The sequence below is a fragment of the Rhinopithecus bieti genome, unplaced genomic scaffold, assembly GCF_001698545.2.
Source record: "Rhinopithecus bieti isolate Rb0 unplaced genomic scaffold, ASM169854v2 scaffold_4600, whole genome shotgun sequence".
NCBI lineage: Eukaryota > Metazoa > Chordata > Mammalia > Primates > Cercopithecidae > Rhinopithecus > Rhinopithecus bieti.
Genome location: NW_016804545.1, coordinates 599,487 through 612,469, shown reverse-complemented (window position 1 = coordinate 612,469; position 12,983 = coordinate 599,487). Strand labels below are relative to the sequence as shown.

Here is a 12,983-nt window from a genome sequence, read left to right as displayed (position 1 = left end):
CTTCCCCAAAGAGTTATCCCTACTTTCCAGTTTCATGTTTTAGCTTGTTCATGCTGCTAAAACAAAATACCATATACTGGGTAAATTGTAAAGAACTATTTTTGACAGTTCTGGAGGTGGAAGCCTAAAATCAATGCACCAGCAAGTTTGGTGTCTCATGAGGGCTGCTCTCTGCTTCCAAGATGGCACCTTGTTGCTGCATCCTTGGGAAGAGATGGAGGGAAAAAAACAAAAAGAGGCCTAGGCTGGTTGCCCCTAGCCCTTTTATAAGGCACTAATCCATTCATGACGAGGGGAAAGCCCTCATGACTTAATCATCTCACAAAAGTAACACATTTTAATACCATGACAATGGGGATTAGGTTTCTACATGAATTCTGGAGGGGACATATTCAAACCACAGCACTCCACTTTCTGCTTTCCCTTTTCCTATTCTCTATCTCCCTCTCTCCTCTGCCCCATCTTGGTCACTGGGGTTTGTATGCATGTATAAATATATGCAAAATATCTAAATATTTTGACAGGTGTTAAACACTGACCATGGATTCTCCTGGAATCTTTATTCAACTCAGTTTATTGTTTTGTAATTCGCAGCCACTATTCATTCCATAAATTGCCAGTGTACAATTCAATGAATGTGGACAATGGGAACACCCAAGTAACACAACTCACTCAAGGTTTAGAGAGTTCCCTTGTGCCCCTTTGTAGGCAATCTCCAACCCCATGGCAATTACTGTTCTGATTTTTAACACCTAGATTTGTTCTGCCTTTTTCTGGACTTTATATGAATGGAATAATAAACTATATGCGGATTTTGCTGAACATGTTTTAAGATTTATCCAGTTGTTGCTTATATCAATAATTCATTCTTTTTGTTATTGCTAAATAACAATCTATTGTATGATTATTCCACAGTTGCTTTTTTGTTTTTAATCTATTCTCCTGCTGATAGACATTCAGTTTTTTCCCTGTTTTGGCTATTATGAATAAGGCTACTATGAACGTTCTTGTTGGCATATGATTTTATTTATTTTGGGTAACTAGAAGAGGAATTTCTAGGTAACAGGATAGACACATGTTTGTAAGAAACCGCCAGTTTTCAAAAGTGGTTGTACCATTATTATACTCCTGCCAGCAGTGTATGAGTTATAGCTGCCGCACATTTTCATCAACATATGGTGGCAGTATTTTAGTTTGAGTCATTCCAGTGTGTGTGTGACATGGTACCACAGTCTAGCTTGAATATGCATTTCCATGATGAGCACTTTTCATGCATTTGTTGTCCATTTGTTTATCTTCTTGTATAAATTGTCTGTTCAAGTCTTTTACCCATTTAAATAAATGGGGTTGTCTTTTTATTATTGATTTTAGTAGTTCTTTTTGGATTCTGAATACAAATCCTTTGTTAGATGTATGTATTGCAATAGTTCTTGCAGTGTGTTGCTGCTTTTTCAAATGCTCAATGTGCATTTTGTTAAGAAGTCGTTAATATTGGTAGTGTCTATATTGTCAGTATATACTTTCATAGTTAGTGCTTTGTATCCTCTTTAAGAAAACTTTGCATACCACAAGCTGATGAAGATGCTCGTATTTTCTTCTCCGAGTTTTATAGGTTTAGCTCTTACATTTAGATCTGTAATCCATCTCAAATTAGCTTTTGTGTGAGTGAAATGAGGGCTGAAGTTCATTTATTTTTCCACAAGAATGTCTTGTTTCAGAACCATTTCTTGAAAAAATTTTCCTTTCCTCATTAAATTGTCTTACCACTGTGACAAAAAAACCCTAATACATACACCCTCAGGTGTTTTGTTTCATAAATTTTTTGGGCTTATCTTTAGAGTAATAACACAGGCATACAACTTAATTACTGTGGCTTTATGTTAAAGACTTGAAACCAAGTACCTGTAGTGTTATCTACGCAGCTCTGTTTTCTTCTTCACGTGTATGTGTATGGCTGTTTTGGACTGTTTTAGGATATTATTACATAAATGTTAGAATACACATGTCAATCTTTACAAAATTATGGGTTTTGATTGGGGTTGCATTGAATTTTCACAACCATTTGGATAAAATTAACACGTTAACATTGTGAACTCTTCTAATCTGTGAATATTTTTATCTCTATTTACTTAGGACTACTTTAATATTTCTCAGAAATGGTTTGACAGGTCTTGCGCTTCTTTTGTTAAATGTATTCCTAAGTATTATATATCTTTTGTACTTTTTAAATAGAAAACTTGTTTTATTTTCCAGTTGTTCACTGCTCGGAGATAAAAGTGTAATTGCTTTTATTACCTTGTATACGAATTCCACCTGTGGTAGATTCACCATCCTCCACATTTCTGCCTGAGATGAGAGCACCAGGAAGGCTTCCCTTACTTACATATTATGGCTTCTCAATTTCTGATGTTTAGTTCATTTGAGATCTTTGGTATTTTGATTCCTTTTAAAATATTATGATTTTTTAGTTTATCTGATCTGCCTTGTTTTAGTTGTTAGGATAAGAGTGATGGTCTCAGCCAGGTGTGGTGGCTCACGCCTGTAATCCCAGCACTTTGGGAGGCCGAGGCAGGTGGATCATGAGGTCAGGAGATCGAGACCATCCTGGCTAACACGATGAAACCCCGTCTCTACTAAAATACAAAAAATTAGCCGGGTGTGGTGGCAGGTGCCTGTAGTCCCAGCTACTCGGGAGGCTGAGGCAGGAGAATGGCGTGAACCTGGGAAGCAGAGCTTGCGGTGAGCTGAGATCATGCCACTGCTCTCCAGCCTGGGCAATAGAGCTAGACTCCATCTCAAAAAAAAAAAAAAAAGAGTGATGGTCTCTTGCATCTTTCTATAAGGACCATTCCAGAAGTGGAATAGCCCTTAACATAGTTTTAATGTCTGTAGGATCTGGAGTGATATCTCCTTTTACTAATTTGTGTTTTCTGTGTTGATTTTTTGATCAGTCTTTTATAAGTTTATCAGTTTTTAAATTCTTTTCAAACAAACATCTTTTGTGTTTGCTCATTTCCTCTGCTGTTTGTCTGTCATTTCATTAATTTATGTTCTGGTATCTATTATTTCCTTTCATTTACTTACCTTGGCTTTCATTTGTGTTTCTATTTCTAGTTTAAGGTAGAAAAATCACTACTTTTATAATTTTTCCCCTACTATGTGCATTTAAAGCTATAAATTTCCCTCTAGCACTGCTTTAGTTGAATAACACAAATTTTGATATGTTGTATTTATATTGCCAATTAAATATTTAATTAAAATCTGTTTCATTTTCCTTTATGATTTACTCTTGGGTTACTTAAAACTGTGTTACATTTAAAAATATTTTGACATTTTTAGATCTCTTTCTGTTATTATTTTCTAATTACTTTTGTAGTTATTAACTATATCATTTTATAAATGTCAATTACTTCAAGTTGCTTACTCAAGTCTTCATTATTCTTACAGGTGTCTTTTTTAGTTGCTCCATCAACTAGAACCAATTGTGAGAGAGGATGTTAAAAGAACTAGTTGTGATTGTGAATTTGTCCATTTATCTTTTTGGTTTTGTCAGGTTTTGCATCATATATATCGGAGTTCATTAAGAGTGTTATATATACATATAAGGACATGATCAACGAGTGAAAAGACAACCAACTGGATGGGGGAAAATATTTGCGAATCATCTATTAGGTAAGAAATTAATATCAGGAATGTATAAAGAACTCTTACAACTGAACAACAAAAAACAACCCAATATAAAAATAGGCAAAGGAATAAAAGCATCAGCTAAGAAGATCTGCAGATGGCCCATAAACACGTGAAAAGATGTTTAACAGCACTAGTTATTGGCCACAAGGAGATACTACTTTACATCCATTAGACTATCAGCAGAAAAGCAGAAACGAAGAAGTATTGGTGAAGATGTGGAGAAATTGGAACCCTTGTGCATTGCTGGCAGGACTGTAAAATTATGAAGCCCCTGTGGAAATAGTACAGCTGTTCTGCAAAACAATTAAACAGAGGATTACCATATAATCCAACAATTTCACTCTAAAGAATTGAAAGCAGGGAATTGAACAGATATTTGTACACCCATATTCATAGCAGCTGTATTAGTCTGTTTTCATACTGCTATAAAGAACTGCCCAAGACTGGGTAATTTATAAAGTAAAGAAGTTTAATTGACTCACAGTTCAGCATGACTGGGGAAGCCTCAGGAAACTTACAATCATAGCAGAAGGTGAAAGGGAAGAAAGGCACATTCTTCACAAGGAGGCAGGAAGAAGTGCTGAGCAAAGGGGGAAGAGGCCGTTATAAAACCGTCAGATCTTGTGAGAACTCACTCACTATCATGAAAACAGCATGGGGGAAACCGGCCCCATAATCCAGTTACCTCCACCTGTTCTCTCCCTTGACATGTGGGGATTATGGGAATTACAATTCAAGATGAGATTTGGGTGGAGACACAAAGCCGAACCATATAAGCAGCATTATTTACAATAGCCAAAAGGTGGAAACAACCAAATGTCCACTGACAGATGAATGTATAAACAAAATATGGCATATACATACAGTGACATAGTATTCACTCTTTAAAAAGAATGAAATTCTGAAGTGTGCTATAACACAGATAAACCTTGAAAATATATGCTGTAGGTAATAAGCCAGACCAAAGGACAGATATTTTATGATTACACTGATATGAGGTACATAGAGTAGTCATCTTCATAGGGAAAAAGATAGAATGGTGATTGTCAGTGGATGGGGGGACACAGGGGAATAGGAAGTTACTGTTTAGTGGGTGTAGAGTTTTAGTTTGGGAAGATGAAAAAGTTTTAGAGATGGATAGTGGTGACCATTACACAGTGCTGTAAATGTACTTGATGCCACAGAACTGTATACCAAGAAGTGGTTAAAACAGTAATTTTTACATTATGTATATTTTTCCACAGTAAAAATAAAAGAGTATCATGTCTTTCTGAAGAATTTACCATTTTACTATTATAAAATATCCCTCTTTATGCCTGGTAATACTTCCTGTCTTGAACCCACTTTTGTCAGCATTATATAGCCATACCATTATATAGTTTCTTATGGTTAGTGATTATGTGATACATCTTTTACCATTCTGTTACTTTCAGCCTCTCTGAATCCTTATATTTAAAGTATGTTTCTCATAAAAATCTTGCTTCCTTAACCCAGTTGACAATCTGTGACTTTTAATTGGTTTATATCATATGTATTGTATTTATTGATATGGTTGGTTTACAGCTACCATCTTGCTATTTGTTTTCAGTTTGTCCCATCTGTTTACTTTTCTTCTATTTTTTCCTGTACTCTTTTTCTATTTTTTAGTATTCCATTTTATTTCACTCACCACCCCTGCTTGCTCGTTCTACTTCATCCACTGTCATGAACGAGCCAAACACATTCCCACCTCAAGTCTTTGCCTTTATCGCCTCTCTGCCTCCTGTATTCTTCCCCCAGATATTCTTTTAACCACTCCCTTACCTGCTGTCTGATCAAATATGACCTTCACACACCTTCCTTTTTCACTTCTATGAACTATCCCTTTTATACTGCCTTACTTTTCATTGTAGCACTTCTTACCACCTGACATTGTATTTACACTTGTTTGCTGATTTTCCTTCTCCTCAGACCAGGATGTAGGCTCCTAAGAACAGACCTTTGTTTTGTTCATGGTTGTATCACCAGCACTTAGAATAGGATCTGGTGAAGAGCAGACACCTAGAAATATTTTTGGAATAAGTGAATGAAAATAATGTGTACAAAAGATCAAAAGAAGGACATTTAATCATGGGTAATTAAAAGAGTGACATAATAATAATGCCTATAATAATAATGCCAACAACCAGATTAAAACACAAAATATGGAGGTGTATTTTACATGTTAAGAACTGATGTTGTATATCAATAGAAAAGAAAAAGAACCAGGATTCCTCAATTGTTTTTGCTTCTGTCGACTGTCAAGGAAACTAATCTTCAAACCACATAGACTAGAACTTAAATTATACAAAGAAAATAGAGCCCAGGATGACAGAGATTCTGAGAAGACCTAGACGGTTGAAATGATGTTGAGTCTCCTAGCACAGATGGCTTACACTCTGAAGGCCCCTCTTCCCATGAACAGGGGACATGCTAGGAATCCAGAGAGAGACTGGCAAAATGGGAGCTAAGGAAACTAAGCGGAACACATTAGAGCTTACCAGAGATCTACTCCCACATGTGGAGAAATCAGATGGACATTGAAGGCCCCCCAATACAAAGGAGATAGCAAATTATAATTCCATTCAGACTCTGGTGGTACCAAGGGGCCCTGTGAATTGGTAGAGCAGGGGATGGCAACAACGTGTAACTGATAGGTCATATTGCTGCATAAAGTTAGTAACAGGAATATTAGAAGCAAGATTTCATCTCTGGCTGGCAATTAAAAGAAGAGTTCACTACCACTAGCAGCAGGGATTCACGCCAGGGCTTAGTTCCAGTGAAAAATTATATGCCTAGATTATTCATCACTCAGGTTAAAAGAAATTAGATGCAAGGGTAGTCAGGTGTATGCTAGTGCATATTCTGACATATATGGTCAGTGTTAGAATAAGGGTTAAAGGTAAGAGCTCCTTTAGATATTCAGGGCACAAAATTTGTTACAGATCACATGATGTGGGAGCTATGAACTCACTGGTTGGGAGGGATAGGACTCGACTATTATTGCCCCAGGGTCTATTCAAGGCTGATCCTTCCCATAACCGGATACCATTTTGCCACATCTTAGGCAGAGAACTTCTTGAGAAATGGTAGAGGAATCAAAAGACTGAGATAAATGCCACTTTGATTTTTCAAAAATGGAAACAAGTAGGTTTATTGAACCAAAGATTCACTCATTGTAACATTTATTGAGTGCCCTCGGGGTGCCAGGCACTGTTGCAGGACTCTCAGGACACAAGACAATTATGGTTGCCTGCTGTCATGGAGTTTTCAATATACTAAACTCAAAGGTAAATTCTGGAAATTGATGTCAATTTCAGGCAAAATTGTAGGATAGCCATTGAATGACTGGATGGATTTACTGAAAACAAGACATATTAATCTATTTTTTTCTTTGTCAAAGCTATTTTACAGGAAGATCTTAGAACTATATTATTTTTATTTTTACTTTTGCCAGCTGTATCGTGATAAGCTTGAATTGAAGAAGTACAAAGGCTGTATGGAGGTAAAATTTGGTAGTGTAGTAACAAGTTGAACAACAATAACCAAGCATTTCTGATGAATTAATCAGTATTAATCTGATTGCATATCAGAATATAAACATATTTCTATCTTCAAAATGTTCTGTGTAACATTCTGTCAATAGTTTGCTTGAAAATATGAAAGGTGTGATTTTCAAATTTGCTGATGAGACTGGGATGAATATCAAATATTTGATGCGTGGTGACATCAAGAGATGAACTGGCAGAACTATGCCCCACATTTCAATAGCCTCCATTAGAAATTTTCTCAGTCTTGTTAATATGTTTGGCAAATGCTTCTTTAAGAACTTGTCTCCAGGTAGATTCCTGCCCACTGTCATAGACCCTCATGGGTAGAAATTCTGCAGTCACTTTGATTTAGAGGACAAAATTAGTAGTATAGATAAAGACTGACAAACAGGAAAGATAAGCAGAACCTAAGTAAATGAGTTTTTTGAGTTGACTGTAAGGTCATGTGTATGAGTCCAAATTAAAACTGAACAAGCTGTAACAATACAGAATTAGAGAAAGGGGATTGGGGCAGGGGACTAGCTTGGTAATAATGTTTGTTTACCAAAAAAATAGAGATCATTGTCAATGGGCCATGTGAGATATAGCCACCCACAAGCTAGTGCGATATTAGTTTGCAAAAGAGAAATTATAATATTTGAACCGATCACAGATCACTTGAAATATTTAAGAGTAATAGAGTGAAATTGAGCATTAGAGAAGGGTAATCTGGTAGGTAAAAAGACTTAAAATCTTGTCATGATGGGAAAGATTGGAAAAGCTTGGAATGACTGGCCTGGAGGTGTCTTGAAAATGAAAAAGTTTGTAATGGGACAAAATAGTTGCTTTCAAATTTCTGAAAGCTGCTGGGAGAAGAAGGAAGAGTCATTATTCATTTTAGTCCCAAGAAATAAAATATGTGCTAATGGGTATTAATCTACGGTTTAGCATCTTTTGGGGTCAATAGAAGGAAGAAATTTCTAGTATTCAGAATAGTCATATGGTAGAGTGGGCTGTATCAGAGTGACTTGGGGTTCTATAAATATATAGATCCCTAAACCCACCCCAGAACTCCTTGCAGCACTGGAAATCTGGGAGTTGTATTGTTTGACCTTCTTAGGTGATTCTGATATGAAATCAAGTTTGGAAAGTGTCAGGTCAAGCAATCTTTTTCAGACACGATGTGTAATAGAATACCAGTAATTGATGGGGAGGTTGAGATGGAGTAAGACTGTATGAAATATTTAAGAGTAATAGAGTGAAATTGAGCATTAGAGAAGGGTAATCTGGTAGGTAAAAAGACTTAAAATCTTGTCATGATGGGAAAGATTGGAAAAGCTTGGAATGACTGGCCTGGAGGTGTCTTGAAAATGAAGAAGTATGTAATGGGACAGAATAGTTGCTTTCAAATTTCTGAAAGCTGCTGGGAGAAGAAGGAAGAGTCATTATTCATTTTAGTCCCAAGAAATAAAATATGTGCTAATGGGTATTAAAGCTCTTCACCCCAAGACTCATAAAGTGACATTTGTTTTTGTGAATTTGCCTTGGTTCAGACTCTGGCCCTCACCCTTGGAGCCTTAAGAATTTAAATTTGTCTTTGCCCCAAATGTAACCAGACTTAGGACTCTTGAGTCCCATTAAAACATTCATGGGAATGTGTGGTGGTCATTTGGGTTCTGGCCATCAAACATCTTTTCTTCCTTCCTACCAGCACTGATTTTTTTGAGAGAAGGAAATAGCTATTTCTTATTTTGTGTTGTCTTGGTGGCACACTGAATTCTGGTACCTGTTCTTCTACTACAGATGAAGAGGCTCCTCCTTCCGTATACTTTCATTACTCTGCTATGGCCAGGAGCAGTTATGTGAGTAAGCTTGGCCAAGCAGATATTCTCTTCTGGGATTTAGATTTTGTACATATGGCACAATGACTGGTGAGAGGTATGGAAGTCAAGCAGCCCAGAAGCTGTTCCCTGTCCAGGTTGCTCCAGCTCTAAGACAACTTTAGTATTTCCAGCTTCTGGTCTCTGGAGCTGCTTTGGTTCCTGCCTGTTCCTAGGACTGGACTCTCTAGTCTTCCAACTATTTGTCCTTCTAATAACTTCTCCTTTGATTACATTAGTCAAAGGTAATTTTAATCACTTTCTTCCAGAAAGCCCTAAGTGATATACAACTTATTCATAAAACCTGAAAATTTAATTTATTAATTTACAAAAATACTGAACACGTACTGGACAAGTGAAGTTTCTTCCTATAGAAAAATTCCATAAGAAGCTAAATATTAGAATATTTCTTGATACGAATAAAATCAGAACAAGGAAATTAATATATGATTCAGATGTTTAATTGTAGGATCTTACAGTTGCTGTGTTCTCCTTACTATATAACCTGTCAAAATTATTATATGCATGTTGGCCTGGCAGGGTGTCCTGTCTTCCAACAATGTTTGATGAGCACCACCTGTGCATTCCTTCTGTGACTCTTCTCTTTCTTTGCTTTGAAATGATTGATCCAATTTAGATGTGCTAATTAATTCTTTCAGTCAAGTTACAGACAGTCCATACAAGCCTCAAATCCTATTCATTTAAGTAAACTATGTATTCATTCCTCTGCTTTGAGAAGAGTAAATTTATTCCATCCTGAGTACTCCCAAAGTGTCCTTGACTCTTCTTTGTATTTCCCCACCTGTACCCGAACTTCCTAGGTCACCTAAGCGCAGGGATTTTGTCTTCATTTTGGCATGAAATAGCAACTAACTCAGCACCTTTGAAAACCATATAATCTTCACTGCCTTAGCTCACAGCTGAAGCTTTTGTTGTTGAACACAGGGTTTTCTCTGGGTGCATCCAGTTGGCATTTGACTTTTAATTGGAATATACTTAGGACAAAATTAAAAGTTGGCTGCCCTATAAAGGTTTATCAAATCTATGTGTCATTATTCAGGGATATTCCTAGACAGAATGTTAAAATTCACCAGTATGTAGAATGATGTGTTGTACTGGACATGATGCAGTGCATAACTGGAGTTGTAATATCTTTAGAGTGAAGCTGGATCAGATTGATTTTTTTGTTTCCCTTGCATGGTGCTTGCTTGAAAATCCAGATATGCTAGATTTAGTTTCACTAATGACTTTTCCACATTACCTAATTGGCCTGTAATTGGCCTGCTGTTTATTAGAGGATGTACAATATGAGACAGTCTCAAGTAGTAGATATTGATATAAGACTATCATACTTACAGACTCTGCTGTCCTCACACAACAGAGAATGGATTCTCAATTTTACAAAATCTATTAGAGAATTAGAATATGAAGAGTCAACTTACAAATAATTGATCTTGTAGATAGAGAGGGTTTAGCCATATGTTTAGGTCAATGTCCATTTAATATCTATTTGAGATGCTACAACTATAAAGTTTAGTTTTTAGTGACATAAAATATTCAGGCGGGTCAACACATGGATATTGATTTAATTAGATAAAATATTCACTTTAAGGGAAAACAATAGGAGATATTTGTGACAGTCTGTCAAATCACAACTATCTCAACACCTTTGACCACCATGTAATGTTATTACAGTATGTTCAAGAGAGAACTGGGTTAGAATTTTGTTGTCATCCCTTATTAGTTGTGTGATCTTGGGCAAGCTGCTTAACCTTTTGTAGCCTCATTTTTGTTGCCTATAGAATGAGAATAAAAATAATATTGCTATTATATTTTATGCCAATAGAATGGCAGTGATAATGTCTTAAGAAAGATTCTGACACTGCTTCTTTGATTAGCAAGCATTTTTGCTGCCCCATTTAACATCCCCTCTAGTAAGGTGCTTACTGGATGTAACAGGATATTGAATTGAACTGTTTCTTTGTCTCAGATTTGCAAATAAATCTTTCGAAATGAAGACAGTAATCCTTCTCTTCTGAACAGAACTTCCAAAAATCCTTGCAGGACCTACTTAAGAGGTGGAAGAACTATCCCTGCTATTATCCTCTCCATTTACATGAGGAAGTCAAGGGGAATTTAGGGAAGTTGTTGGCTTAGTGGACAGTACATTCTTGGGACGCCTACCTCCCCCCACACACCAGATCAAGTGAGAGAGATCTAAGACAGCCTTTTAAATGTGTAAGAGTGGCTAATAGAAAGAAAGACTGGCTTCTTCTGTACAGGTAGACATCTGCATATGAAGCTGACTTGCTGATTTGAGTAAAGGAAACAGGAATTGGCATGAAATGGAAGGAAGAGCAGGGATGGAAATATTGCCAGTGGTCATAGTACTGTTTGGCCTAGCAGGGTTCTGAGTTTCTTTTGGATCTCTAGGCCACTGTGGGAGCCAACCAGGCTTGACCCATCTGGCCAGGATGGTGCCCCAGTGCTGTATGAAGGGACATCAACAGCAGGGAGGCTGTGGGGATTCTTGTCAGGGGCAGAGAAAGAGAAGGTTGGGAGAAATCAGGTCAGAGGGCACCTCCCTTGACAAGAAAGTATGCAGCCGAGACCAAACCTTGTAGCGCTTAGATTATTTAGTATTTCATTACACTTGCTTTCTTTTGGGATTCTTATCTGCAGCCACGACAGGATCATGACATTGGTGAAAAGCAATAATCTTTGGCTTAGCGAAATCAATGGATTCCTAATTCCCCAAAATGCTTGCTCTCAAGTAAAGACTTATCCTGTGGTCTCTTATCAAGGCCTTCGGTTTAGCAGCTTTTCACATACCTCACCTTGCATTTCTGCTCTGTCACTTTCAGCAAAAGCCATGCTGCTCCCAGGTATCTGTGGTATTATCTGTTGCTACTTCCAAGTGGCTTCGTTCTAGTTGTTCTTCAGTCTTGTTCCAGTGGTCTCCACATGAAAGTGGGAAAATACTCTCTTTTCTCTCTTGCTTTCTTCCTTTCTCATCTCTAGTAGCTTGACTCTTCCCTATGACTTAATATTTTTTATAAGCATTTTCCTTTGAAGGTAATCTGAGTGTCACCAAACTGAGAGGTACTCAAAGTCATTGTCTCCTGTAATTGCCCCCCACCAACTCTGTCCCTGGGTTAAGTGTTTGACCTCATCTTCTTAGGATGGCCTATTTCCCTCATCAGACCATCAGCATCATCTCCATCTTGTACAGTGTCCACCCAGGCACCGTGCTTGGAACCTGTGGGAGGCCTCCTTCCTGGACATTTTAGGGATCTTAGCCCTGGCAGTCAAATGTCAGTTTCAGCAGTTTGAAAGCTTTTTTGAATCCTTGAGTCTTCTTGCAAGTAAGACCTGGCTGACCTTTCCTGCCTCTGGGACAAGTGAAGCCCATCAGCTTTTGCGGTGTATGTTCGGTTTAAAACTTGGTATTTGCACCCACTCATAGAGCAAATAATTCTTGCAGGTGATGTTAATGGGGAAAAAGATCTGAAGAAGAAGGGGTGTGTTCATAGCATTTCAAAAAAAATTCTCAGTTTCTTTTCTCTGATGAATCGTATCTTCATAATCCAGCTTTACCATGTTGACAAATCTCAAGGCTTTGCTTTCTAACTGCTTTCAGAAATGCCAATAGCTACAGGTGATTGCTAACAACCATACACGTTATTTTGCAACATAATGGATAGCTACAGAGTTTAATAAAAGGGAAAGGGCCAAGCAAAAATTTTTGACAAGAATAGCGAAATGGAGCATTTAACAGGATTTGTTTTCAAGCTGTTATTTGAGAGATTTAAATAAATCCTCTTAAGTACTACAATTTTTGAGCCCTAAATGTGCTTTAGTTAAA

The 12,983-nt window shown here is 37.2% G+C and overlaps 1 long non-coding RNA gene across 1 annotated transcript in view; it reads left to right on the top strand.

Moving 5' to 3' along the window:
• Window positions 1-12,983, top strand: part of LOC108527679 (uncharacterized) — a 34,584-nt gene that overhangs the window by 15,862 nt on the left and 5,739 nt on the right. Inside the window, exon 3 of the long non-coding RNA XR_001884888.1 lies at window positions 3,554-3,672. This is a non-coding gene — a long non-coding RNA (uncharacterized LOC108527679). The remainder of the gene's footprint in view (window positions 1-3,553; window positions 3,673-12,983) is intronic.